This window comes from Dendrobium catenatum, unplaced genomic scaffold, assembly GCF_001605985.2.
Source record: "Dendrobium catenatum unplaced genomic scaffold, ASM160598v2 fragScaff_scaffold_758, whole genome shotgun sequence".
Classification (NCBI taxonomy): Eukaryota; Viridiplantae; Streptophyta; class Magnoliopsida; order Asparagales; family Orchidaceae; genus Dendrobium; species Dendrobium catenatum.
In genome coordinates this window covers 499987-508480 of record NW_021319220.1, presented here as the reverse complement: position 1 = coordinate 508480, position 8494 = coordinate 499987, and the positions used below count along the sequence as shown (strand labels likewise).

At 28.1% G+C, this 8494-nt stretch overlaps 1 pseudogene; it reads left to right on the top strand.

Moving 5' to 3' along the window:
• Positions 1-7841, top strand: part of LOC110093625 — a 12794-nt pseudogene extending 4953 nt beyond the window's left edge.
• Positions 7842-8494: the final 653 nt, after the last annotated feature.

The following is an 8494-nucleotide window of genomic DNA, read 5'->3' as shown; positions in this document are numbered from 1 at the left end:
ATGATTATTTTTAAAATAAAAATAAACATTTAAAAATTAACAGTGTGTTTAGGATCATTTTATTTTTTTATTTTTAAAAGACATATTATATATTTAATCTTTATTTTTTAAAATTAGTAGCTTAATACTTTGAAACAAGAGCTTATATCGAGGAATCAAAAGCTACTGATAAACTACATTGAAAATAAATTAAGTACTTTATAAATATTTTTTTGTCGATTTTATTTTGATCCGCCCTACTTTATATTACTAAATAAATTCTCTAACTATTATTAATGTAGTACGTTTCTATTATCTAACAAAAATACAGGAAGAACAAAAACAAAGGAATGAAGGGCTCCAAATTGAGGTAAGGAAAATTCTCACCAATGCCATTGATCCATTGAAATCACTTGAACTTATTGACTCAATTCAACGTCTTGGAGTAGCATATCATTTTGAAAAGGAAATCAATGACATATTTTGTAGAGTTCATAAGATCAAGATCGATGAAGGTGATCTATATGCAATTGCACTTCATTTTCGACTATTAAGACAACAAAGATATCAGATAACTTCTGGTATGTACGATTATAACATCATAAAGCCAAAAGCTACAATTAAAGTAAGTACAAATCATTTATGTCTGAACATCTTGCAGATGTATTCAAAAGGTTTTTGGATGATAATGGAGATTTCCAGGAATGTTTAAGCAACAATGTGAAAGCTTTATTAAGCTTATACGAAGCTGCTTATCTTGGATTTCCCAGTGAAGATATACTAGAGAAAGCTAAAACATTTTTGAGGGTTCAGTTAGAGTCATTAATATGCAAGATGGATCCATCTTTAGTTTTGATGGTGAGAAATGCTTTAGAAATACCATTGGTGAGAAGAAATGATCGGCTCGAGGCTAGAAATTTTATAAAAATATATGACAAATACAAATTATGTAATCAAAAGCTGCTTGATTTTGCTAAATTTGATTTCAATATATTGCAATCTATTCATCAAGAAGAGGTTCAAATCATATCAGAGTAAGTTTTTCTTTTTTTCTTATACCATTTTTTTGTAATTAAGATAGTTGTAATATATATCCTACTAAATTTCTCATTCATGTCGATTCAGGTGGTGGAAAGGATTAGGCTTCTCCAAACACTTACCATTTCTGCGTGATCGAATAGTAGAATCCTACTTCTGGATGCTTGCAACTTACTCTGAACCCTGCTATTCACATGCTAGAGTGATTTTGTCAAAGGTGATGCCCCTCGTTGTAGCAACTGATGATATTTATGATGTTTATGGGACACTTGAAGAACTCGAATTATTCACCAATGTAATAGAAAGGTAAAAAAAATAGACATTATAATATATAAACTAATTCAATACTTTTTTATGCTAAAATTTTAATTTACAGGTGGGATCTTGATAAAGTTAGTATGTTGCCAGAATATATGCAACGATTCTTTCTTGTTCTTTACAATACTTTCAAGGAAATTTAGGATGAGCAAGCTCCTTAACGGAATTCTTTTCGAGTCCATTACCTTATAGATGAGGTAGTAAATTTAGAAAGAGTTACAATACAAAACGTTTTCTTGCATTTTTAAAATTATGATTGATAGTTTGTATTTATTATAAAATGATGGTCTCCTACTGTCCTGGTTAGGAGAGTAGATGTATTAGATTTGGACTGTGTTAAGAATAGTAGAAGTTGACTTAAAATGATTTGGTTAGAAAACATTAGAAACGATCTTTCATTACAATATTTAAATGAGAATTTTACTCTAAACAAGATACAATAGAGAAAAACTTTTCATGTAGCTGATACCATGTAGTGGGATAAAGGCTTGATGTTGTTGTACTCAAACTATGACTTTAAACAACAAATAAATTTGTAGTATTTCATTATATAATGAAACAGATTGTTATCATATTACTTTTGTTTTTATTGTTCCTTTGAATTTCAGTTCAAGCGAATGGCTCATGCGTACCTTCAAGAATCAAAATGGGCAAGCGTCGGCTATGTTCCTAAGCTTGAAGAACATCTTAGAGTAACACTTGTTACAGCTGGGTACTCATTAATCACTTGTGCTTCATATATCTTGGAATGAAGGAAGTCATCTCAAAGGATACTTATGAATGGGTTGCCAGCCTTCCTAAAGTACTCAAATCTATCAATATAGCTGGGAGGCTTATGAATGATGTTGGTTCATATCAGGTAAGTTATACACACTTGATATTAATGACATATTTTATCTGTTATAGTTAGACATTATATTAAAAAAAAAAATTCATTTATAGCATAAAATAGAGAAAATACAATGAGCTTCTAAAATAAGTTTTTGAACTTTGTGGCATTTTAGGAAATAAATTAGAACATGAAATCTTATACTAATTTTAGTTTAGGATATAGATTTTTTTTTTTTTTTTTTTTTGAAAAGAGGAGAGGTCACCTTTAGTTTTTGAAGAAAAAATCGCAGATCATCATTTTACAATATATAAAGCATTACTTAGAAAAAATTAAAAGATTTGTCTAGGTTTTTAAACCTATATTTTTTATATCTTAAATTCAATTAATGATGATACTGCAACAAGTTATATTCCCAGTAATTAAATCATAATGTATTCCATATTTTATATCATTAATCAAGATTATCATTGTTAAATATTACTACTATAGATTAAATACATCATATATATAAAGTGAGAGAGAGTAAGAGAGAGGATTGACATAATTAGTAATATTTTTAAAATGTATGACTAAAAGTTAAAATTTTCACATTTTTTTCTTAAAGAATCCACTAGGTATTCATTTTGATCATATAATGCACTCATCACTATTCTCATTTTAAGTGAACTTTCAGAATGAACAAAAAAGGAATCATGTTGCTTCATCAATTCAATGTTATGCCAAAGAGAATGGTTGCTCAGAGATGGAAGCTTGCAAGAAGCTTAAACAAATGGTGGAAGAGCAATGGAAAATTATAAATAGAGAATTCATGTCAACAGATTGCATCCCATTATCATTGATTAAGCCAGTTTTAAACTTGGCATGCTTTACTGATTTTGTCTACAAGGACACAGCTGATATTTATAGCGATTCATCAGAATTCATGAAAGAAACTATCGCTAAAGTGCTCATTGAACCGATTCTGGTACTTAGGAAAGATTGATATTTTTCTTATTTTGTGGGAAATTTTTAATTCTACGTATGAATAATATTGCATGTGTAATGTTCAAATCATGCTTGTATCTCTACGCTACCTAAATGCTTGTTAGTGTGAACCTTTTAAATTATGATTATCAAATCCAATAAGATTTTAAGTTGTTATCAAAGAATATGTTTGATTTCACAAGATAAACTGAGATAAAATTTCATTAGTATCATACTTTAATTAATGGTTTAGAAGACACCATATATTAATTTCAAGATTTATTTTTCATTTTGTTGACTTTTTTTAGTCTGTGATACCATGTATGAAAATAGAATAACTGACAATCCTAATTAGTTATTTGAATACCCATAGAAAAAAGTGTTCTAAATAGATCATTTATCTAAGCATTATGACCATTAATTCTTTTTTTTAACTTGCCCATTATTTGAAAAGAAAATTCAACTAATTACATTGAAAAGTTCATAAAGTTGATATAGAAAATTTGTGTTTAAATTGGTAGTGCCAACCTAGAATTATGATGAATTATAAAATAACTTTAAAATATATTAAGAACTGATGAAAAGTTCAAGAATATTATGTTGTAGAGGATTGAACAGAAGATTGATAGATCTTGGTTCAAATACACTAATTATTAATCTCATGTTCATCTCCAAAGTATAGGCTTATGGGTAACCAATTGTTATTTTTACACTAATATAGTTTTTAATAATTAATAATAGGTTATACCTAAAGCCACATAATTCTTATTAACCTCCCATTCATTTTTTTCCTTATTAATCCCATTCTTCTTAACCTCCCATTCATATTTTTTTGAGCTGCAAGAAAACATATACATTGGTCATCATTCTCCCTGAAATATTAAGAGAAGCTCAGAAAATAATCTTCCACTAATAGTTCACTGAACCACTTGAAGGTTTGTAGGAGTCGTTTTCTCTTTCAAATTGATCTGCTTGATATTACTTATTAAAAATTTTATCTAAAAGAGATGTACTTTTAGTCAAATATACTTGCGGTATAGTAAATTTTCATTACAAAATATTAAGCCTACGGATACAGACCAATCACCTGATATTTTTATACTTAAGTACGTGATATGGAACTATTTATAATTTAAGAAAATTCCATGAAAAAAAATCAAGATCAATGCCAATAACAATATACATGTACATGACCACTTAAGAGGTTAAATAAATAAAAAAAGATAAGAAATGGATATGTACTTTCATAAGGAATTACTCCATAACCTCCTAAATTCATAAAGCTCGCATTCCATATGTAATTCAAATGCAAAATTGGTATAGAAATGTAGGCTTAACCGCGATTTAATGAGAACTGCAATGACTTCACATAGCTACAAATATTATCATAAATAGGACAAACATCAAAATGATATTGTTAAACATAGAAATTATTTGTGTTAATTATCTCCAAGCACATTTTTCAAAATCTAAGTTATAGATAGTTTAGTCCCCACAGCCTAAATAAAGTGGCAAAAACTCAAGCCCTACAATAATTTTAACTAAATTGGAATATTGATAATAACATACATTAACTATTTATATTATAAATATTAATAATTAAAAGTGGTTTGATCCTTAATAACATACATTCACTATTTATAATTCTTCATTTTAGAAGATATATATGTATATATATATATATATATATATTCTTAATTTTTAAAAATTAGTAGGTTAATACTTTGAAACATGAGCTGATATCGCGGAGCCAAAAGCTACTGAATAAATTAAGTAATTTTTAAATATTTTTGTTGATGTTATTTTGATCCTCCCTACTTATAAATAAATAACTTCTCTAACAATTATTAAAGTAGTACTTTCTATTTTCTAACAAAAAATACAGGAGGAACAAAAACGAAGGAATGAGGGGCTCCAAATTGAGATAAGGAAAATTCTCACGGATGCCATTGATCCATTGCAATCACTTGAACTTATTGACTCAATTCAATGTCTTGGAATAGCGTATCATTTTCAAAAGGAAATCAATGACATATTACGTAGAGTTCATACGATCAACATTGATGATGATGATCTATATGCAATTGCACTTCATTTTTTTATTTTTAAGACAAGAAAGATATCACATAACTTCCGGTATGTATGATTATAAAATCATAAAGCCAAAAGCTACTATTAAAGTAAGTACAAATCATTTATCTTTGAAAATCTTGCAGATGTATTCAATAGGTTTTTGGATGATAAAGGAGATTTCCAGGATTGTTTGAGCAATAATGTGAAAGCTTTATTAAGCTTATATGATGCTGCTTATCTTGGATTTCCTGATGAAGATATACTAGAGAAAGCTAAAACTTTATCAAGGGTTCACTTAGAGTTATTAATATGCAAGATGGATCCATCTTTAGTTTTGATGGTGAGAAACGCTTTCGAAATACCATTGGTGAGAAGAATTGATCGGCTAAAAGCTAGAAATTTTATAGAAACATATCACAAATACAGATTGTGCAATCAAAAGCTACTTGATTTTACTAAATTTGATTTCAATATATTGCAATCTATTCATCAAGAAGAGGTTCGAATCATATCAGAGTAAGTTTATCTTTATTTTTTTAGCATTTATTTGTAATTAAGATAGTTGTAATTGATATCCTAAAAAACTTCTCATTCATGTGGATTCAGGTTGTGGAAAGGGTTAGGCTTCTCCAAACACTTACCATTTCTGCGTGATCGAATAGTAGAATCCTACTTTTGGATGCTTTCAACTTACTCTGAACCCAACTATTCACATGCTAGAGTGATCAATGCAAAGGTGATGCCCCTCGTTGTAGAAACTGATGATATTTATGATGTTTAAGGGACATTGGAAGAACTTGAATTATTCACCAATGTAATAGAAAGGTAAAAAAAATTAACATTATAATATATAAACTAATTCAATACTTTTTTATGCTAAAATTTTAATTTACAGGTGGGATCTTGATAGAGTTAGTATGTTGCCAGAATATATGCAATTGTTCTTCCTTCCACTTTACAATACTTTCAAGGAAATTGAGGATGAGCGAGCTCCCAAACATAATTCTTTTCGAGTCCATTACCTCATAGCTGAGGTAGTAAATTTAGAAAGTGTTAGAATTGGAAACCTTTTCTTGCATTTTTTAAAATTATGATTGATAGTTTATAATTATCATAAAATGATGGCCTTCCCCTAACCTGGTTAGGAGAGTAGATGTATTAGATTTGGAATGTGTTAAGAAAGGTAGAAGTTGAACTAAAATGATTTGGTTAAAAAATATTAGAAATGATCTCTCTTTACAAAATTTAAACCCGAATTTTACTCTAAATAAGACACAATAGAGAAAAAGGATTCATGTTGCTGACACCATGTAATGGGATAAAGGCTTGATGTTGTTGTACTCAAACGATGACTTTAACCGACAAATAAACTTCTAATATTTCATTATACAATGAAACACATAATTATCATATTACTTTTGTTTTGATTGTTCCTTTTAATTTCATTTCAAGCGAATGGCTCATGTGTACCTTCAGGAATCAAAATGGGCAAGTGTTGGCTAATTTCCTAAGCTTGAGGAACATATGAGAGTATCACTTATTACAGCTGGGTACTCATTAATCCCTTGTTCTTTGTATCTTGGAATGAAGGAAGAGATCTCAAAGGATACTTATGAATGGGTTGCCAGCCGTCCTAAAATACTCAAATCTATGAACATAGTTGGGAGGCTTATGAATGATATTGGTTCATATTAGGTAAGCTATACACACTTGATATTAAGGTCATATTTTATTTGTTATAATTAGACATTATATTAAAAAAAAAAAAATTTCATTTGTAGCATAAAATAAAAAAATACAATGAACTTCTAAAATACGTTTTTGAACTATGTGGCATTTTAGGAAATAAATTAGAACATGAAATCTTAAACTAATTTTAGTTTATATATATAAAGAGGAGAGGTCACATTTAGTTTTTGAAGAAAAAAATCTAAAAGAGTCATATATCATAATTTTACAAGATAGAAAGCAGTACTTAGAAAAATTAAATTATTTGTCTTGCTATTTGAAACTATATTTTTTTATCTCTTAAATTCAACTAATTATGATACTTCAACAAGTTATATTCCCAGTACTTAAATCAAAATGTATTCCATATTTTATAGCACTAATCAAGATTATCATTATATATATATATATATATATATATATATATATAAGAGAGAGAGAGAGAGAGAGAGAGAGAGAGAGAGAGAGAACATTAGTAATATTTTTAATATGTATGACTAAAAGTTAAATTTTTTACATTTTTTTCCTAAAGAATCCACTTGGTATTCATTTTGATCATATAATGCACTCATTAATATTCTTATTTTAAGTGAACTTTCAGAACGAACAAAAAAGGAATCATGTTGCTTCATCAATTCATTGTTATTGAAAAGAGCATGGTTGCTCTGAGATGGAAGCATGCAAGAAGCTTAAAGAAATGGTGGAAGAGCATTGGAAAATTATAAATAGAGAACTCATGTCAACGGATTACATCCCATTATCATTGATTAAGCCAGTTTTAAACTTGACATACTTTACTGATTTTGTCTACAAGGACATAGCTGATATTTATACCAACTCATCAGAATTCATGAAAGAAACTATTGCTAAAGTGCTCATTGAACTAGTTAGTGTTCTTAGTAAAGATTGATATTTTTCCTATTTTGTGGGGAATTTTCAATTCTATGTATGAATAATAATGCATTTGTAATGTTCGAATCATGCTTGTATCTCTAAGCTATCTAAATGCTTATTTGTGTGAACCTTTTAAATTATGTTGATCAAATCAAATAAGATTTTAAGTTGTTATCAAAGGATATGTTTGGTTTCAAAAGATACACTGAGATAAAATTTTGTTAACAGCTTATTTTAAATAAATGTTTATAAGACACCTTATATTAATTTCAATTTTTTTTCTATGTGCTGCCATGTAAGAATTTTAAATAATTGATAATCCTAATTAGTTATTTGAATACCCAAATAAAAAAGTGTTCTAAATAAAACATTTACATTGAAAAAAAATAATAAGAGGTTACATTGCCTAAGCATTATGACCATTAAATCTTTAGTTGCACTTGCTCATTACTTTTAAAAGGAAAAATAAACTAATTACATTGCAAAGTTCAAAAAGTTGACATGGGTGATAATGATCTGTGCACAAGTGTGCTTCATTTTCATCCATTAAGACAACTATTTGTTAGAAAAATTTTGTTTAAATTGGTAGTGCAAACCTAGAATGATGATGAATCATAAAATATCTTTAAAATGTTTTAAGAACCGATGAAAAGTTCAAGAATATTGTGT